The sequence below is a fragment of the Lycorma delicatula genome, chromosome 4 (assembly GCF_047948215.1).
Source record: "Lycorma delicatula isolate Av1 chromosome 4, ASM4794821v1, whole genome shotgun sequence".
In the NCBI taxonomy this organism is placed as follows: Eukaryota; Metazoa; Arthropoda; class Insecta; order Hemiptera; family Fulgoridae; genus Lycorma; species Lycorma delicatula.
In genome coordinates this window covers 91,781,541-91,809,018 of record NC_134458.1, presented here as the reverse complement: position 1 = coordinate 91,809,018, position 27,478 = coordinate 91,781,541, and the positions used below count along the sequence as shown (strand labels likewise).

The 27,478-nt window shown below is 32.9% G+C and overlaps 1 protein-coding gene across 1 annotated transcript in view; it reads right to left on the bottom strand.

The window, feature by feature from the left end:
- LOC142323643 (trehalase-like) overlaps positions 1-27,478 on the bottom strand; it is a 431,330-nt gene that overhangs the window by 196,310 nt on the left and 207,542 nt on the right. Inside the window, exon 2 of the mRNA XM_075363646.1 lies at positions 11,065-11,128. The gene's annotated coding sequence lies outside the window, so the exon portion shown is untranslated. The remainder of the gene's footprint in view (positions 1-11,064; positions 11,129-27,478) is intronic.

Here is a 27,478-nt window from a genome sequence, read left to right as displayed (position 1 = left end):
AATTTAGAATAGGATATTTATTTTAAATGGATAATTTCCAATCTATTAAAAACCATAATTTTACGGTGAAATTATTTTGTAAGCCATTATATGCAAAAAAAACTACATGGAAGTTAGTATAACCTAACGTAAATAAGTTTACGTCATAAATTACATCGGTAATTGAGCAGTACTTTTTAATTTTTATAGCATTGGCTAACTGAATAAAGAAGATATCAGTGGTAGCCTCTGAAATGCTAAGTAATGTAATTTGTACATGAGCTTTAACAATCTAAGAACTTTCCGCTTTTAACCGTAATTGATCGGTTCTAATTTTTTAAGCTCTCATATTTTTTTTGCAAATCACAATTAATTTTGCTATAAAAATTAATTTTTATAGCATTGGCTAACTGAACAAGAAGTTATCAGATCGAACCAAAGAATTTAATTTACTTAGTATATGCATGAATTTCCAAGAATTTTCCATATGTTAACCGTCATTGATGGGTTCAATCTATCTTTAAACCGTCCTGATATAATTATTCTTTTTAATTTTTTTATGATTTAAATAATATATGCTAATTAAAGAAGGCCGTTAATAAATGCGACGTTAAAATCTCAAGTAATTAAGATTGTGAATTTTGTTTGTAATTCAATCATAATCGATTGGCGCAATTAAGTTCTTTTATTGCTCTCATACATTGCAAATAAAGTTACGTATATGTGTTAATTGAACAAGAAAATTAGTAGATAATAATCTGAAATTTTAAGTAATAAAATCTGTACTTGAATTTTAGCTATCCAGGAATTTCCAGGGTTTTAATCACAATCGATCGGTATTAATACGATTTTTTTATCGTATTAATCGACATTATATATCTAATACGATCGTATTAATAGTCTTTTTTAAGATGTTACATTATCATAATTTCTTTGATTGCTAATTTATTCATTCATGTTTCACTGAATATACGAATCCATTAAATTTGATATAATAGAGTTATAAAAATCGTATATTAGGGGGAAAAAGTTACACATAAACACAATAACGCCTCAAAACAAATAATTCTGTAAAAACGAAATCGACAGTGAGATGCGCAGAACAAACGAGCGAGAGATCAAATGTAAGAAAACAAATTTATGGTTTACGGTCGATTTACCGATACTCTTGTATATGTTGAGTCGCTTGATTATATTAATCTTTCTAGATATAAGAATATATTCGAAGAAAGAAAAAAAGTAATAACTGTAGCAGGATAAAAAATAGAATGAATAACTTTTGCTGATGATACATTAATTCTAACTGAGGACTGGAAAAGTCCAATGGAAATAAAAGGAAGGATAGCGATGGTAAATGAAGCCTTCAATAAGAAAATACGATGTAGTAAAAAGTCTGAACTTACGAGTTAAGAAAGAGGTTAGCCGAATGCTATGTATGGAGTGTCTTGTACGGGAATAAGGCATGTACGATAAGGAATGGGGAGAGAAACTGGATCGTGGCTTTTGAGATGAGGATATGGAGAAAGTAAGCTGGACGGATAGAGTGAGAAATTAGAAAATAATGAAGAGGATTAAAGAAGAAAAAACACTTATGCGGGAAGTACACAAAAGAAAACGAAACCGGTTAGGAGGTGTGGTTGAAGGAAGTAGAATTTTGACAGCTGAATCGGAAGGATCAGTAAAAGGGAGGAAGAGGAAGGATAAAATTAATAAATGAACTGAAGATTGGAAGCTACAAGGGAATGAAGAAGGCTTGGGACAGGAATGATGGAGATAGCGGTGGCGAAAGGACCTATCGCCAGGCCGAACAGCAGGTAACGATGACTGGTATCGTATTCACCGCTCCCCATACATTTTCGTTTTTGCCAAATCGTACAATAAATCCAAAAAATATTCCCTTACCCCACCATTTTTAGAAATTAATATTATTCGGCGACTTATTAAAATTTTTCAACGTAAACCCAATATGACAATAAACACCAGTTTAACTGTAACCTGCCTATAAAGTTTCATTTGAATCTTATTGGCGAAAAAGAACTAGTATTAGATCTTAATCGCTTCTTGTTTTATGACTGCATCGTACAGCACAGATATGTATAAAATTTATATTACAATTATCAATCGTGAAAATGAAAAAAAAGTACAAGTAACTAATATAAGTAAACAAAGGTATAGAAAAGAAACGATGTTCAACTTGACCTAAAAGTTTGAAGCCCTTGTTTCTATTTGTTGACCCTTATTAAATAACAATGATAACACTAAATTCAATAGACATTTAAGATACCAGATAAAAGCACAACTATTAAAATGATAAATATATGTTTAAAAAATAAATATGTATACATATATATATATATAATTAATTGCAAATTATTTTTGCTAGTCACATTTATGTTGTCATATTGTCAACTAAGCAACAATTAAAAAAAGTGACACGATGAGGGTCGTATAATTCAATATGATAACATTATCATGTTTTATCACTTTACTTAGGCTATAATATCTGAAATTAAATGACCCATTAAGTCTTAATTAGTATTATTATTTTCTTTTAAAATATAAATCACCCGATATTAATTTTTATAGTAATAAATATTGTATTAAGTAATAATAGTATTGTTTAACTCTATAATTTTTATTAGATTGTAATAAATTTTAAGAGGTTTTTTTTGTTTTTATATCAATGAAGATAAATCTTTATACATTTAGAAACATTATCTAGCGGTCAAATATGACAGTATTAGTCTTAATAATACTTAACAAATTATATATAATGCATATATTGCATATATATAATGAGTCATAAGTTACATAAATAAATAAAGAATTAATAAAAATCCGGAAGATTTATAACTCTGGCAATTAAAAAAAAAGCTTTATTTACATATTTAGCTTCTTAAAATAAATAAAAATATGTAAAATACGTATTAAGAAACGTTTAATTGCTTAAAAAAAAAAACACTTCTGTAAATTAAATTACTTTAGAAATAATTAATGTAGTTAACTGAAAAAAAGCTGAGATCAGATTCAAGGACAAATCAAAAGATTTTATGTCCTAGAATAACAATAATGAATGATGAAAAACAAGGAATTAAGATAACGGAAAAATACACCAGAAATTTGCAAAGTTGTAACATTTATATAAATCTCAAAGGGCAGACGAAGTAAGGTAAATACAGACTATCACTATGCGCAAAGAGCATTTTCACGAAAAAAAAAATTCTATCTATATCAAAAATAGATCTATAATTAGAAAGAAATTCATGAATATTGTGATGCAGCGGTTAATAGTTATGAAACTTACGAAGGTCTGTTCAGAGAATAACGAAGTTTATTTTTTGAATGTTTATTACTAATTTTATAGATTGTTGGTTCTTGTCCCGTTCAAAGTATTCTCCTTCCCTATTTACACACTTTTCCAAGCGGTCTTTCCACTTCGCGAAGCAGTCCTGGATAACTTAATTTGAAATGATCTTTAAGGTCCGCGACGAATTTGCTTTAATATCATCAGTAGTCTCAAAACGGCGTTCTTTCATCACTGATTTTAATTTCGAAAATAAGAAAAAAATCGCAAGGAGCCAGGTCTGGCGAGTAGGGAGACTGAGGGAGGACATGCATCTGATTTTTGGCACAAAACTGACGAATTGACAAAGCTGAGAGTGCGGGCGCACTGACGTGGTGAATGAATTGTCTCAACACAACTCTTGTCTCTTTTTGCAGATTTTTTCACGTAACCGTTGTAAAACGCCTTGATATTGCGCGCACGGTTCATTGTTCACCTTGAGGCAAGAATTCAAAATGTACAATTTCATTAAAATCTAAAAAACAGGCAGCATCACTCTGACACTGAATCGATACTGAAGTGCTTTCTTGGACCGTGGAGATCCTTTGACAATCCATTTTGATGATTGAACATTGTCTCCATGTCGTAGCCGTAAACCCGACTTTCGTCTCCCGTTATGATCCTTTGCATGAATGTTTCGGCTTGCAAAGTTGTAGAATTTATATAAATCTCAAAGGGCAGACGAAGTAAGGTAACTAAATACAGACTATCATTATGCGCAAAGAGCTTTATCACGCAAAACAAAAAAAATTCTATCTATATCAAAAATAGATCTATGAATTAGAAAGAAATTCATGAATATTGTAATGTAGCGGTTAATATTTATGAAACGTACGAAGGTCTGTTCAGAGAATAACCGAAGTTTATTTTTTGAATGTTTATTAGTAATTTTATAGATTGTTGGTTCTTATCCCCTCAAAGTATTCTCCTCCCCTATTCACACACTTTTCCAAGCGGTGTTCCACAACTTTGCAACTTTGCATTCGTCATCGGCTTGTTCAAGAAGTTGCCGACAAATATCCACTCTATGTTCTTTCTGCTGTTCGGTCATCAAACGATGAACAAACTTTGCTGCAACTCGAAGCATGTTCAATTTTTCAATCAAAATGTCACGGCATGATTCAATTGAGATACTAACCTCTTCTACAAGTTTTCCAACAGTCAATCGGCGATTTGCACTCACCAGATCGTTGATTTTCTGAACGTGGGTGTCATCAGTTGAAGTCGAAGGCCTTTCTGGTTGGTCATCTTCAATTGACGGACGATCACTTTTATCGTGAAAACCATTCGTAACATTGCGTACAACCCGGAGCCTCATATCCGTAAGCTTGTCTCAAAAAATTGAAACGTTTCCGTGAAAGTTTTCCCCAGTTTCACGCAAAATTTTACATTGTATCGTTGCTTCCGAAAATCGCACATTACAGAAATCGCTACTATCACTTAAACACGTTGCACGGAAATAACAATAACACGAAAACTAAACGAGACAACAAAAATCCAAGAACATGAGATTACGGAGGAGAACAGAATTCTGCCAACCGCACGTCACTAAATATCTCCGTTGGCGCATAATTAAAACTGTTCGGTTATTTTCTGAACAGATTTGTATACAATACGAAAAAATGAAAGTAAAATAGAGGTCTTTAAAATGTGGTGTTGTGTATCTCAACACTTTTACCCCTATGTGTATAAATTTCATACACACAGAAGATTATAAGAAAAAACTGTTTTGTGAAGTCTGGGGTTTAAAGTGTTAAAAACAAATTAGGTGGCGCGATAGATTCAAAATGAAGAGATCTCAGGACGAATAAAGGGTAGGATAAATATTTGATAGAACCTTTAAAAAAGACGATCGAGGTTATCGGGCTATACATGTTAAGACATCCAGGTTAACTTTATTCTGAAATAAAGGGTATGTAGAAGATAAAAACGGTCCAATAAACAAATAATGCTGCATAAAAAACAGATAACCAAGAATGAGCGGTCTAGTAGAAACAGAGAATAGCATCAAACTACTGAACTTACTGATGACTCGAAAAAAAAACAACAGAAAACACTGTTGTAGAATGAATAAAATCGTTAAAAGTAGGCATTAATAGGCCAAATTTCAAGAAAGGTAGCTGAAGAACAAAGAACATCGTGATTAAAAAACAGAACGAAGAAATCAGGAAGTAGAATCAACAAAAATCGGAGAATACGACGGGACACAAACAAAAACCAAAATGGCTACAATGTTAAAGGAAAAGGTAATGGGTTACGCACAATGCGAGGATGGGCAAATTGAAAACGAATTTCCTCGTAATAAAGTGGTTTAAAAAAAATCACGAACAAGAGGACAAACAATCATGTAGATTAATGAAGTCGAAATACTTCCTAAATTTAATTTACGACCACTACGTATAACTATTTCTAACTAAATACTACTTTTTAAAAAATTCACAATAAATAAAATTATCATGATTTTCATTCAAAACCGCAGAAAATTTAAAGTGGAATAACTAAACTAATATTACTATATCCAAAAAATGCAGATCTTACTAAAAAATGTTCATCCATTTCGAAAACAAACTAATGGGAATTTACCATTAATAAAAAAAATCGGTAAAATCTTAATAAAAATAAATTTGAGCAGAAAAGTACACCCTGAATCGAAAGATCATTTTATCAATAAGGCTTAAATTTATCAAGGCTTAAATATTTATCCCGCAGAAAAATCATAGTTACGGGTAAATGAAATCATAATAAATATATATACATACGTATACCCTAATAATAATAAAAGAAGTTAACAAATAAGATTAGTGATCCTTTAGACTTTACAATATTAAATAATTTTAAATACATCGATAAGATTTTTTCAAGAAAATCTTATCTTTTATAAAAACCGAAAAAAGGTTGCATAACTTTCCCCGTTTGCCTTTGATATGTTTTCTATTTCAAACACAACATAGAGGTTTTAAACATTAATGACTTAATTAATATGACTTAATATGACACATTTATGCAATATGACTTAAGATCAATATGTTCGGAAATTTTTTTTTGTTCGATTTAACAGCTTGATCAAATGACGTTTTTATGTTAATATTTATACAGTATTAAAATTATACCTGAGAAAAAAATCAAAATTTTGGTAAAATGTTTTGGGTCCCTGTCGACCTCCTTAACTAAATGACATTTTTATCATCATAATTATATTGTATTTAGAATATAATTCTAAAAAAAAAATTAGAATTTTAATAATACAATAGGGTTCCATTTGATCCCCTTGTTATACAGCTTCACATAACATTTTTAATAACAACCACAAATTAAAAAAAAAACATCTGTTTCAGAAATTATGAAAAATTAAAAAACTTTTTCAATTCTTAAGTCGGAGAACTTTTTCTTAAAAAAAAATTCCCACGTCGTATATATTAATACTAAATACAGTTGGTTATTCAATCTTGAAAATATAAGTTTAAAAAAATTTATATTTTAAGTACAGTTTCCGTTAAAAAAAACTGTTTTAAAATAATGTTGAATATCCTCGTCCATCGGATATAAGGATATCCGATGGACTTAAAACTTTGTAATTTTAAATAACTTAATAAACAGGTTAACCGTAATAAACCTCAATTCCCTACGACTACTATAAAAAAAAAATAATAAAATAATAATAATAATGAACTCAAAATGGTGAGAACTACCTCCCCTTTTTTTAATTTTGTCCAAAATTTAATGACAACAATTTATAGAAATTTTTTGAACTACTTTCGAAGGACTTATGTTGAGTCAATCCGGAGATATTAATCAAAATACAGGCCGACACACGTGTTCGAATATACATCTTCCGGAAATTAGTTAAAATATCGATCTATGTTTTTATATTTATAGACCCAATAAATGATCTGATAGTCCACTTTCATAACCTGAAACTCATTCTGAACTTTGTTTAAAGGAAAATATATATAGTATGCATAATATTTACATTATATATATATAATGAATAGAAGTTTAACGTTTTATGCAAAAAGCAGACAGGAAAAAATGGTTTGATTTTATTGTGAATGGAATCGATTTGCTTGTTTCACTAATATTTACAATCACTGACGTATTAGTAGAGATATCCAGGAAAGGGGAAGAAACAAAGTTAATCCTTTTTCTTTAAGGCCATTTTAATTTCTAAAAAATAGATCGGTTTAAAAGCTGGTAAATTAATCTGATGAAAAAATTAATTTAATTTCACTATAATATTTTAATACTTAATTTTTTCCAATAATAATAATAATAATATTAATAATTAATTTATATAAATATTATCCACACTTTTTTATAATTAAATTCACCCCACCCCAAATTATTGTAATCGCAAAAAAAAAACAATAAATGTCGAGAGATTAAATAATCATTTAGACTGTATTGCAACACCATCGAGTGTCGCCGACTGATAAAAGAAAGTATGAAATATTTCATTAACACAAGTTAAAACAAACAGCTTTATCAGCGAACAATACCATTCAATATTATTAATCTAAAAAAAAAAAAAAAATATATAATTTTTTTTTTAATATAAAAGACTACCATAAAAAACATAATTCTTTTTTAGTAAAATTATAATTACATATAAATATATAGTATTTATAAGAATTTTCTTCAATTTTTGAGGTTCAAAAAAATGGGAAAAAGTTTTAAACACAATAAATTCGGTTTACGAATTTCATCTTCGTCGTTAACTACACTGTACACTATTATTACACCGCATATACAAGCATGGCGATACAAAAACTATTATACGACAGATCTATTATAATTTAAGTTGACCTTGGCGCTAAATAATACATGTATTAAACCTGTTAACGTAATTACTGCGTTCACAGTACTTCAGACGTAATTACAATTCATCTTCATCCTAACGCTACGTAAGTTAAGGCCAATGGAATATTCCAGTTCTGTTTTTTCTTATTATTTATTTTAAACTTATCTCGTAGTAGTTTTTAAACAAAAGTGTTTACCTGATTTTTGATAAAAAAATTGTCAGTTAATTATTTTTATCTTGTTATACCAAAGTCTTGTATACGATTGCATTTTTTAACCGCAGAGCGTTTAATGTATTCGTACGTAAACATCCATAAATTACGACTTGATTTTAGGAGGAGTGATGACGTAAATGATATTATGATTTGTAGTGTAAAAAGGGGGTCAATTTAACATGTTTTTATTTGTTTGGTGTAATAACTGAATTTCGTAAACGATCTAATAAAAATACACAACTCCATCCTTCCTGTAAGTGGCATAACTGTTCTCGTAATTACCGGCATTCTGTCTACGGTAAAATAGGGTAAGTAAGAAGTAAAGTTGCTATCCGGTCGCTTTTTTATCGAGCAGAATTTATTGTTCAATATCGTGGCGAACAGTGGAAGGAGTCGCGACTTGTACTATTTCCGAAACCAGGAGCTCCAGCTGATGCTTACCGCCCAATATTTCTAACACATTGTTCAAGCTACTGGAAAAGATGATAGACGTCATGCTGAAACAGGGCATAGAAAACAGTGGAGGCTTTTCAAACAGCCAATACGGCTTTAGGAAAAGGAGATCTGCCCCAAACGCTGTGAAAAAAGTCTTCAGTCTGGCATCAGAGACAGCAGCAGGATCCAGGCGCACGAAGAGAATTCCAGTGGTCATACTATTGGATGTGAAGAATGCATTCAACTCGCTGCGCTTGGAGGCCGTATTCCAGACCTTTAAGGATAGGGGGATCGATAACGGAACTAAACGGCTCATACAAAGATACCTGGAGGATAGGTATCTGTTGTATGACACCGTTGACCAGAGGCTCCGCATTCCCATCACATTCGGGGTGCCACAAGGCTCAGTCTTAGGCTCCACCCTCTGGAATGCCGTCTTCGACTATGTCCTCCGCCTTCAATTACCTGAGATAGTGACTCCAGTAGCTTTCGCAGATGACCTCGCTCTTGTGGTCTCGGAAAGAACAATTGAAGAAGTGACAACGACGGCTAACAAGGCCATAAGGCGAGTACAGATGCGGTTGTTGGACAAGGGTCTAGCCATCTCTGGGGCCAAAACGACCATCGTCTGCTTGGATGAAAGACGGCCAGTACCGGCCATACCGATAAGGATTGACGACGCCTTAATGACCCAGGTCGAAACAGCTAAGTACCTGGGGATATGGCTGGGCCACAGAAAGTCGTTCTCGTCACATGTGAAACAAGTGTCAGGCAAAGCTGCAGACAGTGCCAGCTCTCAGCAGACTACTAGGAAACGTCATGGGTCCCAGAACGAGCAAAAAGAAGCTCTACGGCCACATCGTCCATACTACTGTATGGAGTATCAGTATGGGGGAAGGTCTTAGAGATAAGTAAACATAAGCATATACTAGAAGGTACAGCGACGGATCGCTCTACGAGTAGTCTCCACGTACTCCTCGGTTTTGACTGAGGCTACACTAGTTTTGGCTGGCATGCCTCCTCTTCAACAGATGGCCCACATGAGGAAGAATGTGGAAGAAGGAACAGACAAGACAGAGGCAAATATTACAGGAGTGGCAAGGGCGATGGGACCAATCTTCAACAGGGCGATGGACTCTCATCGCCATATAACACAGATTGATCCGTGTGTCAAGCGTAAGTTCGGAGAACTGAACTATTGGTTGACCCAGCTACTGACAGGACATGGTGTGTTCAGGGCGCACCTATACGGAAGAGAAAGGGCAGAAAATGACTTCTGCCGTTACTATGGAGAAACAGACACCCCTAAACATGTCATGTTCGACTGTCAACAGTGGGACGACAAGCGTTGTCGATGCACTCAAAACCGGACCTTTCACCACTGATACTTTAATTGAAACCATGCTGAACAACGAGGAGAATTTTAAAGCCATTGCAGGGCTTACTACACAAATCCTGCAGCAGAAGACCAGGGAGGACGAAATGGCGAGGGATGAGGGATAGCCCTACAGACACAATAACACACTGTAGATAAAGGGCGACTCCCAAAACCCCTTGCGGGAAAGAAAAGACCCAGACCCGCCACGGCGCTCTCTAGGGAACGTACGTGTTAGAGGCGTGAGGCACAAAGACCGAGACCCGGCCTTTAGGGTGAGGCCCAGAAACGGCAAGTTGGGCTTGACCACCTTATTTCAAAGGTTAGAGACAAGCAAAAATAAAATATCCAAACCGGCGAGCTGACCTGTCGTACCAGACGAACTTCCAGCGGACGGGAAGGCCCGTTTGAGTTAAAAGGACAACCTCCTGATCTGTGCTAAGCTTAATCCTGCGGTATCCAGTTCGGAAGGTAGAAGAAAAAAAATCGTGGCGAACACCGCCACCAAAATGAAAGTTTTATTTAGTTAAGTAAGTAACAAACACTTTCACTCTATTCACTACAGGGATTAGCTGAAAGGTGAGTATCATTATTATCATAGAAAACGAGTCTCGTTGATACCTCCTGCATCTCAAGTGGTTTTACACGCATCAAAACCGTCAGTAAAACTGGGACAAATATTTTAAAGTAAAGTAGAATAAAATGTAACACGTATGTCATTCTCAGTGTTTAACAATATCCGTTAATAAAATATTGAATTTTTTATTCGATTATAAAATTTATTTATATATTATAACAAATTAAAAAAAAAATTATTCCTTTAGCAAAAATAAACCAGTCTAATTACTTGACTATTCGAAATAATACTACTTATTTTAAACGATCATTACTAAATATATTTTGAATAAAGATAAATTTACCTTTTGAAGACTGCAGCATTCGATTTCTCATAAAAATGTATTAAAATAATACGAACTCCAATACCTGCAAATGAAATGAATTCTGGGATCAGTTAAATGAATTTAACATTGAGGTATCTCTCTTGAGATTTATAATTTTTTTTTTATTTCAGAGTGTAGATTTAATGATAAAAATATTAGCCCTAGATATATTTTTGTAAATATAAATAATATTTTTGTAAAAACGTTAAAAGAATGTTTTTTTTTCAGATTTAATATTAGATTAACGAGATGTTATTTACGCTTTTAAAAAAATAAAAAAGTTTACAACAGAATTGTAATACTTTCCTGGCATCGTTACTTTTTCTATACAGTAGAAAAATAAACCAAAAAAAGTGTAATAAAATTCAGAAATCGATATGTTTAAATTTTGATCGGCTTTCCCCCCATTATTACCCCCAAAATATTTTTTGATCACTTCCACAATTATTATGTCAGGGAGACAAAAAACATCGGTTAAAAAAACATGCAATGAATAAAAAGATAGTATTTTTTTCAATTTTTGGGGAAAGGGTAATTTGGCGAAAAATATTTTTAAATATGTTAACATAAACTTGCACACGTTTAATATAAAGTGGAGTTATGTTAGCAAAATTTTAAGAAAATTGACCCCAGAAAACTACATATCCCATCCCCTGGAGATATTTACTCAAAAATCTTACCAAAAGACTCCTACATACACACGAGTCTATAAAAAAATTCATCTAAATCGGTTCATCTATTCAAATATTTTTATACTCCAAACACGCTAACACACATATTCGTACGTACAAGCATTATCCCTAATTTCTTTTAATTTTTTGGGGACCCTGGGTCATGAAACATCCAGAAATGTAAACAAAAACCCATACCCCAATTTTTTGACCGATTACCATATTTTCGTTCTTGCAGCATAGCTATGATGCCAGGATAGTAGAAATAAACAAAATTATAAAAATCATGATTCGCATTAAAAATACCAAAAAATATACTACCACAAGATCTTTTCGAAACTACGATCCAGCATCACCTTCAGTGAAATTTTAAACTATGCTGTTATTATTTTTGCTTATTTAAACTAATTATAAAATTCATTTAGTGAATATTGTATGAAATTCACACTGTGTTGGTTGGTTTACTTATGTTATTATAATTATCGTCAAATAGTTGGGGTTTTTTTTATAAATTTTGTACTTTTCGGGTCTCTTAAGTTCGTGACTTTTAGGTAAAAGTCATTAATTCATCGGGTTGGTCTAGTGGTAAACGCATCTTCCCAAATCAGCTGATTTGGAAGTCGAGAGGTCCGGTTCAAGTTCTAGTAAAGGCAGTTATTTTTATACGGATTTGAATACTAGATCGTTGATACCGATGTTCTTTGGTGGTTGGGTTTCAATGAACCACACATCTCAGGAATGGTCGAACTGAGACTGTACAAGACTAGACTTCATTTACACTCATGCATATCATCCTCATTCGTCCTCTGAAGTAATACCTGAACGGTAATTCCCGGAGACTAAACAGGAAAAAGAAAAGAGAGGTAAAAGTCATTACATGTAAAATTTATATGTTGCGGACCTTTCAATCCGTGTGTTCAGTTTTTATGACATGATTTGCTAAGGTTAACTTTGACGAGTTCGGTGCTTGTACGTGGTTCTTCGTAACTGCGGGTGAATGTATGTGAAATCCGTTCAATAGGTAGTTATATAAGTATTTTTTATTATTTATATATTACTATTTTTTTTTTTTTTTTTTTTACAATGTGTTCACTTAAGACTGAACAGGAAGAAATAATGAACGAAAATTTGTATTAAAAAAATGTTTAATATTAACTCCAACGCTATACTGAAGAAAAATTCGGATTAACACAGATTCCCGATCGATAAAACTTTGTCAAAATTATCATAAACATTATGTACTGAATGTCCAGTGACTGACGGAAGTAAAGTTTAATATCAACTTAAACTGACTGTTACAAAAGTAAAATTGTTAGAAAAAAAAACAGAAACAGAAAACCTACCGTTTAAGAAATTTAAAATTATCAAACAGCATATTAAGAAAGGTAAAACGAAAATGTTAATAAATAATGCAATTAAAAAAATGTATTACATTTTTCTGCACAACAGCTACATAAAGCCAAATTATAATTCTCTTAAGTTCAGTGAACCCGTAAAATAATCAATCCATGGGTAAATCATTTTATCACACCGATCAAATTAACGGTATAAAAAAAAGTAACTTTATTCTCCTATATATTATCTCTTTAAAAAAAAAATAGTGAATCAAACAATTATAGTATTATATTGATCAAGGCTAAAAAGAAAGATATATAAATTTATTACAACACGTTCCTTAAGATTAGATAAAGAAAATAAACAACTATTAGTGACAAATACTCATACACGAAAACACACATAAATTAAACTACAACACAATAGTCTTTGTGTTGTCTTAGCTCATATGAGCTAAATAAACGTTAATTTATTATCCTCCCTAAAAATATTAAAACAATACTCTCTACCTTTACCTTTACAGTCAGAAAAAACCGTTGGATACGCAATATTTTCACCCGCATAATTTGTCTTATCGAAAAAGTGAAACGATGTCATGATACGATCATTACCATGACTGCTGAACGAATAAAAATGATACGAGATCGACGAAAAACGTATTCGTACATGAATCATGAAGAAAAAGCTTAATTCAAACGTGTTAAACTGAAATTTATTTTTTCCCGACTTGTCATAAGAAAAGGAATAAAATGTTGTAAATCAGATTTTTCTGATAATTAAATTTTAGATTAATTATTAACAAAATATCGGAGCTGTAAATCTGGGTAGCTAATGATCGATTGATTATGTACATTTTTATATGCCTACGGACCAATCATTAATATTTTTTTTTGTGCGTGAAAGTAGGATTCAGGTGTAAGAAAAATATAACGTGAAAAAGGGTTAAATCTGCTCTGGATTTAAACCCAGAAACTTCTGGTTGAAAAGCATGGACGCTACAATTTTAACTTTCTTTAAATGGAGGGAGAAAGTGTCAGAGATTATATTCTGTAGTGACCTTAATCGTTCATTATCTGTCTACCATCCTTGAAGTAAATCATTTATAAACTTAATAATTACGTAATTTAATATTATGGCATTTAAGTCGGAGACCGGTACATTGCGATAACAAAACGTACTTTTACTTAACGTTTTTGTCACGCTAACGTCAAATGAATTCGCTCTAGTACAAACCTACAAGTCCTTTGCTCTTACCGCAATGATTTTTTCCGATATCTAACCAGTAGTTCCGATAAACTGTACATCGGTTCTGATTTATGGCTCTACAAAATCGTACGCATGCGTCACCGTTAAGTGATAATAATTTAGCGGAGATACTGAATTGTACAGAATACATTCAGACGTAGTTATAAAAACAATTAAATTATTTTAATTATTATTCTAAATAATAAAAAGGAATTAGACATATTAGAAGTAAATTTTCAAAAAAATATTTGTGTGGTGTGTCGCGTTTTACGGTAATGAAACCTGGAAAAAGAAAAATAAACAGAAAGGAAAAGAAGAACCTCCTTTGAAGTGTACTGTTACACGAGGGTGTTTAAAAAGATGAGTCGATAAAATACGAAACGAAGAGATTTTAAGATGAACAAAGAAAAGAGAAAATTGCAGAAGAATCTTGCAAAGAACTCAGTAGGTCGAATACTAAGACATACAGGTTTGGTTAAGTTAATAGAGATATAAGTAGTAGGTAAAAACCGCAGAAGATAAAGATTAGAATACATGAAAGAGATAATTTAGGATGTAGGTTGCGGTAAACGTGTTGAGATTATAATATTATAAGAATGCAGAAATGAAAAATAGTATCAGACCTTTTGACTGTCTGATTATAAAAAGAAAATAATAATAAGTAAATAAAAGGGCGGAAATTAACTGCAAAACTCTCCTAGCGATTTCCTTATGTTTAACAAAATTTTAAAATGTATACAATAAAATTAAGTAAAATTTATTTAATTTTTAATAATATTATTTGGCTTTTAGCAAAGGAAAATCAAATAATATTTAGAGCCATGAAGTTAATAATTTTTATTAAATAAAATAAAAAATACAAATTGTGAATATTACTATTAATACTATTAATAATAATAATAGTGAAAATGGTGCTTCTATTGGTTTGGCTAGCCAGGTACAAGAATAAGATTTGACCCACAATTACAAAAATATAATAATGTTCTGCAAAATAATTTGGGTTCGATTTGGGCCTCTTGATCAATGACATTTTTACCTTAAAAATTATGCAGTATTAAAAGTATAACTGAGAAAAAATCAAAATCCTTAATAAAAAGGGTTGGGTCCCAGTTGACCCAAATGATGTTTTATCATCAAAAGTATGTAGTATAACTGCTCATGTATTAATCCCAATGTTTGATAGGCTACCTAAGAAAAACTTCGTATAACATTTTTAATAACAGCCACAAATTTAAAAAAAGATAAGTCTAAAATTAAAATTAATTCAAAATATTTTTAAAATTCTTAAATCCGGAAACTCTTTTTAATAAAATGTTTTCATGTTGTCTACATTAATACAAAATACAGTGGAATTTTCAATGTTGAAAAATAAATTTTAAAAAAGTTATATTTTAAGTACGGCTCCCATTCAGCCCCTTATTTTTGAGGGCTTAAAAGTTTATTTATTGGAATAATTATTTACTACAATAAAGTACGATTTAGTATTTTTTTTAAATAAAATAATTGCACGACTCATTGCAATATTATTCAACAGAGTACAAAAAATAATTTATTTAAATGAAAGTTTTTTAAAATATAGGTGCCGTAATAGCCCCTTGCCCAACGGGGAGGTGTCGAAAATCATGCCGAAATTGGAATATATATTCTAACCGAATGTATAGCAAAATATAACTTAATTTATGTTCAGCCAATTCGAGATATTAATAAACAAACAGGCTAACCAATACACGTATATGTTCCGGAAATTTGTATAACTTTTTTGTGCTTCTTTTGGACTAAGGGTGGTCTTGAAACATATCATTTTTAAAAACCCCGATATCCAAAATTTTGGCCGATCGCTATACTGCTTCCCTTTATATAGCTATGCTGACCTCATTACATCCGGGAAAATAATAAAGATGTAAAATATTTATCTCACAAATGTTTCAGTTTAATATTATTATCTGAGAATTACAGTGTTTTAAATTAATAAACAATTATGCTTTATAAATATTTTTTGAATTAAGGCTTCAATAATCAAAATTTTGTATCCAGCAAAAATACCCCAATTTTCAGATAAAATTGAAAGCAACAATACACAGTGAGACGGCAGTTTTAATATAAAAATTTATTGCTTTCCTTCAATAAGTTTTATTGTAAAGCTTATAAAAAAAAAAAATCAACGAATTATTTTAAGGTAGCAATGAGCATGTAACAAGTATGCCAAATAAATGAGGTCACATTTGTTTGTAGTAATTACAATAATACCAATACTAATAATAAATTAACAATATAATACGATAAAGATGTTACAGATGTACTTGAGATGATATTGTGCAATTAAAACAACAAAAAAAAAAAACAATAGAATATTAAATAACCATACTATTGTTTTAGTTCAGTGAATATTAAAATGTCTAACAACATATCAACATTGTAACATAACTAAGTAAGCATAACGTAGCATAAAGTAATGTATTTCGTTTTAAGTTCAGCCGGTATAACTTGCAATACGATTTTCCTTTTTATTAGAAAAATATTGTATTGCAGATTTTTTTTCTACTGAATTTATAAAAACCTTATCAGGATTTTGTAAATTTATAATAATAATTTGTTTATTTTTCTTCTATCGATAACAAAAATAAAATCACGTTTTCTTAGAGTACATTTAAGATTTTAACGGAAAGAAAACAATACATCTTCTGACGATCAAAAATCACATATTTTTTTTTTATGATTTCAGATATGTTTTATTTTTATATATAAATGTGGATTTAACATTTGTAAGGGTTTTTATTGTGTATCTTGTAATACTGCTTTGATAAAGTTTTTACCAATTCCCCTTAATCCTCCAGGGCAGTTCCTTTTTATTTACACAGAGCCCCTCATCTAACCATTCTTGATAAGCATTGATTGTTTAATAATAATGTACCGATGTGGTGCATATACACGTGTCACAAAAAAACGGAAACTTTTGAACTATCACTGGTTTTGTAAAACATTTTTATGGCGAAAGCACGTTGCTGATCCTTTCACTGCTCCATGATGACCGAGTGGCAGGTTGACTTTGCATAAAGCAGCGCTGCCAACTGTACATGGTTGCCACTACGCATTTCAAAAGTTCCCGTTTTTTTTGTGGTCACCTTGTTTTGCAAAAATTAAGCACAACATGTTTTAATAAAACCGATGAAACTAATTTTTACATAATTGAGCTGTCAAGTACACATTTCTTGGAATTTTACCAGTTTTCAAAAGTTATTTACTTAATTTCAAGGCTTACTTAGTTTTCAAAACTTGTTTACTTAATTAGTAGTTAAAAAAAAATTTGATTAAGAGTTGCACTATGATCTAGCAAAACTCGATCACATATAATATTTTATTGTAGAAATGATGTTAAGATTATTCTTTAAATTTACATATAAACAACTGAAATAATATATATATATATTTGTGTCTGCGTGTGTGTGTGTGTGTGTACAAATTGGGATATTACCACTTATAAAAAACCAGCTAACTATACGTTTCTTGAAAAATCTACAAACAACGAAAAATCATTTACATACATTACTTCACAAATTCCCTCCACACATAATGTTTGTTGATAGATATATACTACCAAAACACTGTAGAAATGTGTTTTCACATACTACATGAGTTATACTACGCATCACTAACTCCGATACAAAATTGATGAATATTACCTCTTCAAAGGTAGTAGACGGTACTTTCTCATTTTATGCCGTAGTGGTAGTTTAGTACCGTAATGGTAATCCCATAGTAGTTGACGTGGCAAGAAAGGACTATTTTAGGAAGTATTTTGCAATGTTTTCATGAAAAGTTGACGAAACAAAAAAAATAATTTAATTACATTTCTATTTATTTTTGTAGATTAATGTATTGCCTAGCTCGGCTTTGCTGTCTTTAGCAAATAAATATAAGAAGAATCTCCCGATTCGTATCCAGTTCAAAAAGATAACAAGAAATAATATGCTAAAATCCTTAAAGATCCTTTAACAACGTACTTAATATAGTGTGTTATTTTAATTTTTAACTTTTCGATCTAAGAACAAGACAAAAGAGTTTTTATATTACATTACTGTACCAGGCAAATCGGGCTGTCAAAATAGTAATCAAGAAGATAGCAATCTAGTAATGCAAAGGAATTTCATTAAAATTATTTATAATATATTCCTAACGATTGATAATGATGTATAGATTGTAAATGAGGTGTTCACAAGTGCACAATACATGTAAAATTATCATATTGTTCAGTTATGTCTACCATTACGTTTTGCCGCCGTGCTATCAAAAAATTAATTTTGCTATACATAGATATTTCAGATTTGTAATAAATTAATCGTATATGTCTGTGGTCGTATTTAATTGCTAACAATTCACTTTTCTGTCAATTAATCTACTTTTTTTTTCTATGTTAATCGTAGAAAATGTAAGAAGTGTACAAAAGATGCAAGTACACGTACATTACAGAAACGGAAAGATGGAGTTATAAAATAGCGTATGATATGATAATTAAAAATAAAAAAGACACTATTACAAGATAACAATTTTTTAATCTTAATTTTTTTTTACTATTTACTTGATAAATTTACTTCGGGTAAAGACATCCCATTTCTAATATCATAAATTCTAATAGACGTGAATTTATTGAGGAAGCATTAATTCTACCGTACATAGGCTACTGTTTAATCGGAAAGAACAACATAATTATATTGTTATCAAAATTCAATGGCGTAGAATGAAATCATTGATCGGCGTGTGTCTCGCCGTACTGCTTTATATAAAAAGTTTTGATTAAAGAGTGGGAAATAGAGATTAATCTATAGCAGACCGGGAGTAAAAATCTATGGGAATTACATTACACTGGCGATTGTGTGGTAGAATAGGAAAACTTGCACGGTACTTTCATGCAGGAGTACAAAACTGACTGTTAACGGAAAAGATCTGTAAATATATTCAAAGTAACAAATGAATTAGGTAAGAAACTTAAATCAGAATACTTAAAAATATAGGGACAGTTTTAAGTGCCTGGCGTATTAAAATCCTGGAAAACGAAATCGAATTTATCTAGAAAAAGTTTAATATCCTAACGTGAGCGTTTTAATGCGGTGTCGTATAACCAAACGTCCGTGGATGTCGCACGGTAAAAAAAAAAAAAAAAATAGATTGATTTTTAACTAACAATAAAGTAGAGAGTTTTGATAATGAAAATGAAAAAACTGGGATTGAAGAATTCATTTTGTAATACCAGCTATTAAATATCTTCCAAGACGTGAAAGAAATTTTGGTAAATTACAATACCTTGAATTATTTTTAATTTTCGTTTTAATAATCTCCACTTTAAACAAACAGAAAAGAAAACTCGACAACAAAAATAGAAGTTGACAAAAGAAGTGGATCACTATTTTCTAATAAAGAGATCCAATTTCAAATAAAATGTTCTCTCAAATAAGTTAAATTCTTGAAAAGGCTGAAGGGAAATTCCTACAAACTTTTACTAAAGTCCGTTAAGGTATTCCGAAGTTATTTTTAGAAAAAAACAATAAATATAAAAATATATATAAAATAAACAAGCTTGGACTTCACACAGAGAGCAAATACTTTGGAAGATAAGCAAACCGATTTTGGATTGGTTCAAAACAGACATTTGAGACCAAGAAAGTACAAGGACCTAGATATCGATAAAAAATGATTAGAAAATGATAATAGAACATGAATGGTCGGGATACCTAGATTATATGGGAAGAGAAAAAAAATGTTCATATCGACCACATTGTAAAAAAAGTAAGACTCAGAACTAGAAACCTAGATGATCAAATGCACAGATGTCTGTGGTCACTGGAAATAAAAAATTGGGAAGAACATTGGAAACGTTGAGAGTTAAAAAAAAGTGTAGAAAATTTGAAGAATTTTATGTTCAACTGGACCTAATCCAGCATAAAAAAAGATACTTGGTAAAGAACAAAAAAAAGTCAGAAGTCATAAACTTCGTTAAAATAATGTATCAAAATTGCGCTTAACATTAGCAGTTATTATAACTATGTTATATATATATATGTCGGAGAATAAAGTACAGTGGAGTATCTTCCGACAAAACGATGAGAATATTCTTTAGAATGTCTGTATTTTTAGTAGTTTTAAGAAATGTATTATTACTAGTAATATTTTGTAAAATAAGGTTTAAATTGTTTTATTGCGGTAGGCTTAGGCTAGGTAGGCACATGGTTGTCAACGTAGTCGGGATCCCAGGACGATAGGGGTATCATAAAATTAATAAGGAAAAGGAAATATGCAGTAGGTATATTATTTGAGAATATGGAGAAAGGGTAGTCTTGCTTTGGAACCCAGATCGAACAGACGTCCTGGTGATCGCGAATTCGTTGTTTCCCTGAGCCTCGGTCTATCGCAAGTTGTTTTAATATTATTTGAATTCTAAATTGAATTAATCTTATATTGTAATTCGTGTGCTACTGAGTTATTGATAAGTGATAATTATCATTTGTAATTATTTCATTCTACGAGTTATCTACTCATTTTTATTAATTGAACTTTATTGTAATCTGATATATTCTCCACTTGTAATGGTGGGAATGAGTGAAGCACAAAACGTTGAATCCCTGACAAATCTCCTCGCCTCTCCGACATCAGAAGTGGGATCGTCTCCATCTGGTCCATCACCTGATCACTGGAATACATTGTTTGAGTTTATGAAGTGTTGTATGCAAAAGCCATTATCGACAAAGAAAAGTGTTGCGTTACCACGATTTAATCCAGAGAGTGCGGGATCGGATTCTGTTGCTTGGTGCTCTGCAGCAGAATTGTGTCTATTAGAAAATCCTCTTCAAGGCAGTGAATTGATATCTGCGCTTAGCAAAGCTTTGGAAGGTTCAGCAGCCGTAGCGGTCCAGGGAACAACAAGGAGAATGGTAGCGTCGAACGCCGTGTGAATCTTTGCACAGTTGCAGCCCCTACTGGTATTCTAAACCATCTTGGTGAGTCGCTTCCATATTGTTTTGATTCAGGAGCGGAATGCTCATTAATAAAGGAATCGATAGCGATTAAGTTTTCTGGACGTAGAATTAATGAATTAATAATTTTGAAAGGCATCGGAAATGTTGTAGTAAATTGTAGCATGCAAATTTTATCTATTGTGATTATGGATTTGTTTACATTAGAGATTCTTTTTCACGTTGTCCCAGATGAATATTTGAGTTATAATATTTTAATTGGTCGAGAAATTTTGAGCTTGGGTTTTGAAGTAAATATTTCTCAAAATAATTTTAAAATCTGTAAATCTAAAGTAGTAAATGAATGTAGTAAATTCGAAATTATAAATTTTTATAATTGCAGATACGATAGAAGAAGCGTTTGAAAGACTTCGAGTGGTATTTAAAATTCTTATAGATGCGGGATTCTCATTTAATTTTTCAAAATGTTCTTTTCTCAAAACATCTGTTTCATACCTTGGGTATGAGATTCAAGAAGGACAAGTTCGTCCAAACCGTCGTAAAATAAACTCTTTAACAATGTTACCCGCTCCAAGGACCGTTACTCAGCTTAGACAGTTTATTGGCCTTGCATCTTATTTCCGACGGTTTGTCCCTAAGTTTTCACAAATCATGAAACCATTATATGCTCTTACCTCAGGTAAAAAATATATTGAGTGGACTGAGACACATGAAAACGCCCGACAAAAAGTAATTCATACTTTGACCAACGAACCCGTCTTAATTATCTTTGACCCGGATTACCCTATAGAACTGCATACCGATGGGTACGGAGCAATACTCATGCATAAAGTAGACGGTAAAAATAAAGTTATTGAATACTTTAGTAAAAGGACAAGCCCAGCCGAGTCCAGGTATCATTCTTACGAACTCGAAACTATGGCCGTTGTTAAATCTATTAAACCTTTTCGGCATTACTTGCATGGACGACAATTTACTGTTGTAACTGATTGTAATTCATTGAAATCTTCTCAAAATAAGATTGATCTTAATGATAGAGTCCATAGGTGGTGGGCTTATTTACAGGCTTTTCAGTTCGATATAGTTTATAGAGAAGGCAAACGTATGTCGCACGCGGATTTCTTCTCTCGAAACCCTTTGTCCGATTTACCAAAACAGGTTAATAAGTTTAAAATAGGAGATCACGTTTTGATTAAGAACGAAGAACGTAATCAAACGAAACTCGATAGGAAATTTAGAGGTCCATTCGTAGTAACAGAATTACTTGGTACCGACAGGTACACACTAAAATCTTTAAGTAGTAGTAGAAGTTATAAGTATAGTCATGATAAGTTGAGAGAAATGCCTGAGAATTATATTCCTAATGAGTTGGATGTTTCCTCGGACAATGAAAGTTGTGCCGAGGAGACTGTTGATGTTGGTCCTGAAACAGGGACTATGGTTTAAAAAGAGACCACCAATGACGCAATGCACTAATGGCTGGCAGCAGGTCGTGGACCTGGAATTTTTATTTTTCGCACATGCATCAGTGTGTAGTCGTAACTGCAAACTAAATTAGTGGCTAATGTTAGTTTGATCAGGGCGCGATGGGCACCTGATGATGTGTCGGGCAGGTAGTTGTGGCAACTACAGAATATGTATGATACTGTATGTGGCATACAGGGTAGCCTAGAGATAGTGCAGAGGTCTATTGGTGGAGGAAATAAAATCTTATTTGACAGTTAACTGATAAGGAATAATGATTGATGGCTTTTCGATCTCTTGAGTACTGTACGATGACTATTTAGGATAATGAATAATTAATGGATTTCTGTTACTCGAGAGGACTTCTGAATCTATCTTTTGTACTTTAACTATTGTAAAACGCTTTATAATGACCGAGGTCAGTTGAAAACAAAAATTAAAATACCACTGTAACTCAATGTTTTAGATACACCCGAGGGCGTGTGATTGTCAGAATGGCCGTGTCGGAGAATAAAGTACAGTGGAGTATCTTCCGACAAAACGATGAGAATATTCTTTAGAATGTCTGTATTTTTAGTAGTTTTAAGAAATGTATTATTACTAGTAATATTTTGTAAAATAAGGTTTAAATTGTTTTATTGCGGTAGGCTTAGGCTAGGTAGGCACATGGTTGTCAACGTAGTCGGGATCCCAGGACGATAGGGGTATCATAAAATTAATAAGGAAAAGGAAATATGCAGTAGGTATATTATTTGAGAATATGGAGAAAGGGTAGTCTTGCTTTGGAACCCAGATCGAACAGACGTCCTGGTGATCGCGAATTCGTTGTTTCCCTGAGCCTCGGTCTATCGCAAGTTGTTTTAATATTATTTGAATTCTAAATTGAATTAATCTTATATTGTAATTCGTGTGCTACTGAGTTATTGATAAGTGATAATTATCATTTGTAATTATTTCATTCTACGAGTTATCTACTCATTTTTATTAATTGAACTTTATTGTAATCTGATATATTCTCCACTTGTAATGGTGGGAATGAGTGAAGCACAAAACGTTGAATCCCTGACAAATCTCCTCGCCTCTCCGACATATATATATGCGTACTTATATATATATATAACTGCTCCTTATACAGTTTATAGAAGAAGAAATAAATTAAAAATTACAAAATCGGTCTAAACAAAAAATGATACATGGCTACAGAAATTTTAAATACGAATTTAAATATTCAATTTTTTTTTCCTTTATATAAAATTGCATCTTTATAAAAGAGCACAGTTGTAGATAACTTAAGCTGAAACAGTAATTGATAACAAAGAGATAGAATATAAAGTACTAGTAAGAAATAATTAAATTATTATTTGAATTACAACGTAATAACTCGTAATAATGAATTAACAAAGTATATATATTCCTGTTACAAACCAGTAATTGTAAATAACAACCTTCAATAACCTTGACTAGAAATACCTCATGAAAAATTGTCATTTACAATACGATTTCAAGGTTTTTAATATGTTTAACACTATCTCAGTTCTTTAAAAACTGAAAATGGTCACACGAATAAAAATAATCTGCAACAAAGTTGCATAATTATTGATAGTAATTCTAGTAATGATCCGGCTTAAATATTAATTTAACGTTAAATTATAAATAGTTACGAACTTAATTTTAATTTAATATCACTCATTTTAACTTCCACGATGTAAAATTATGTTAAATCTTTTTAAGTCGCAGTTTCAGTTCAACAACGTAGACTAGATTTTTCCCAAGTAGATAGAAAGGTTTTCAAATCACAACCATAAGAGAGGCATATGGCAATACAAAAAATGCCACTGTGGTCACTAACCAAAGAAACGCTACTAAGCTCATTGCATCAAGGCTGAGGGTTGGCTGGGTGTGCTGTAGAGCATACATACGCACAGAAGTCGAGAAATGCTATCGTTGCTGGAATACAGGGCATGGCAGGAGAGAACGTAGAGGTCCGGATCGTTCAGAATTATGTTTCAATTGCGGCAGACCGGGACACGTTATTAAAGATTGCAAAGAAGCAACGAGATGCCTTGACTGCGAATCTACGTCACATAGAACTGCTAATACAAGTTGTAACAAAAATCATGTGTAAGATATTTCTAATCAATAATAATAGGAGCTGTCGGTAGAGATGGCCACAAGAGGCAATTTCAGTTTTCTGGTGGCCACGGAACCCAACGTGTACTCGGTGGCCAGGGGTCAATGGTTGCCCGACAGAAACGGGGACGTGGCCATTAGGAGAATCGTAGGCAACGTGGATCATAGTTTATACCATAGAGAAGATGGCATTGTAGCCATAGAACTAAATGATATAATAATTATAGGAATATATATCAGCCCGAATTGCGACATGGAGTTTTTTCAGCAGAAATTACTTAGCTTACAACAACTTATGACACGCTCCCGTAAAAGAACAGTCGTGTTGGGAGATTTTAACTGTAGGACTGCATTGGCTGGAGCCACCACCTCCAATGCTAGGCGAAGAGTTCTTGAGGAACTGCTGGAGGCCACCGGAGCGTCTGCATGAATGAAGGGACTGCCACGTACTGTGCGAGAGGACATGAATCGATCTTAGACTTAGTTTTAGTTGACGGCAGGTTGAATATTACTACAATTGATTTCGCAGTCCTCAATGAGGAAATCACAAATAGAGCACAAATAGACCCGGTGATATTTCAAGACATCATCAAGGAAGAAATGGACAAGATACCGCAAAACAACAATAGACACCTTCCGGTATACTGGTGGTCACCGGAAATAGAAGACCAAAGGAAGATAATGCAACGGTGTAAAAGAATTGCACAACGTTTACGAGCTAGAAACGGCATGATAGAGAAAGGCAATCTAGCTGTAGAAAACTACAGACAAGCCAGAAAGAAATTGAACTTTCTTATAAAACAAGCGAAAAGAAGTAAATGGCTGGAACTGTACCATGAACTTAATGCTGACCCCTGGGGCAAGGCATTTAAAATCATCACTAAACGTCTGGGCAGGCATGTGCCGACGTTGAGTAATGAAACGTCGGCACAACTAGTAAAAACATTCCCCATTTTCCCCAGAGCGGAAAATCCTAACAGATCATTGATTGGTTGCGAAGGCGGCAGATTTACTCAGCAAGAGGTAATGGAGGCTATCGGCAAATTGAAGAATAAAAAAAGCCCAGGGCCTAATGGCATAACAGCTGCCATCATTAAAGGTCTTGCAAAAATAATACCCTGGGAAATGGTGGACATTGCCAGCTTTGGCCTACAAAACAGGTGTTTTCCTGACTGCTGGAAGGCAGCCAGGACGGTCTTTCTCCCCAAGGCAGGACCAGCCAATGAAACAGGAGGTTATAGACCAATTACGCTAATTAACAATATGGGGAAGGTCGTAGAAAGACTTATTGAAACCAGGCTTAGGAAACAAATTGAGGAGAGGCAATGCTTACACCCAGAACAGTACGGGTTTAGGAGAGGATGCTCTACTATAAGTGCTATTGAAAGAGTTAAAAACTGGGCTTTAACAACTAGAAGTGGATCCTGGAGAGTCAGGAAAATTCCCTTCATAATTATGCTCGATATCAAAAACGCTTTTGACACAGTACCGTGGATAGCTATAATAGAGGCCCAACAAAATATGCATGTAAGTGACTATCTGATTAATCATTACCTCCATCTTAGGTTTATCGAAGTTAAAACGCTTGAATGTAAAGCTATATATCACGTGTTTGGAGGCGTTCCTCAGGGATCCGTGCTTGGACCTACCCTGTGGAACGTCTTCTATGACGGGATTTTTAGATTAAATTACCCGGAAGGGGTATCTGTGGTCGGCTATGCGGACGACATAGCGGTTCTAGTGGAAGATAGAAATGTAGATATCGTAGAGGACAAAGCCAATCGAGCGCTATGTCTAATTGACGAGTGGCTGGAAAGAAATCAGTTGCAGATTTCCCTTAGGAAATCTTGTTGCATGGTTCTTGCTGGTAGAAGACCCATCAGAAACATAAATATAAACATCAGAGGAGAAAGAGTCATCGAAGTCAACGAAGCAAAATACCTTGGTGTTCTGCTAGACAAACGCTTAAAATTTAGTAAACATGTCGATATGATTTGCAACAGGGTTACCCCCACCATTAAGGCCTTGAGGGGGCATTTCAAAATCATGGCACAACTAAGATAGAAATCAGGAGGCTGATAACGGCGGCCACCACATCGGCGTTATTGTATGCGGCCCCGGTATGAGAAAATGCAATAAATACACAGAGAAATAAAACTAAACTAAAAAGTGTTCATAGACTCGCTCTGCTTAGGGTGGCTGCAGGCTACAGAACAGTGTCGTATGATGCGTTGTGTATAATAACAGAAGTTCCCTCTATAGATTTGCAAATTAGAGAGAGGACATTAAGAGCCACGGGACTTCCCAGAGGCGAGACCATAGAGCTAATACAGCAAGATTGGCAGAGTGCGTGGGCGCACTCAAGAGTTGGGGATTGGACGAGAAGGCTAATCCCCAACATAAATACATGGGTTGGTAAGAGACTGGGTGACGTGAACTTCTATAGGACGCAACTATTGACAGGTCATGGTTGTTTTGGTCAATATTTATTCAGAATTGGGAAGAGGGCCACCCCACTATGCGTTTATTGTCAGGAGATCGACAATGTAGAACACACCATCTTTGCATGTCCCAGATGGGCTG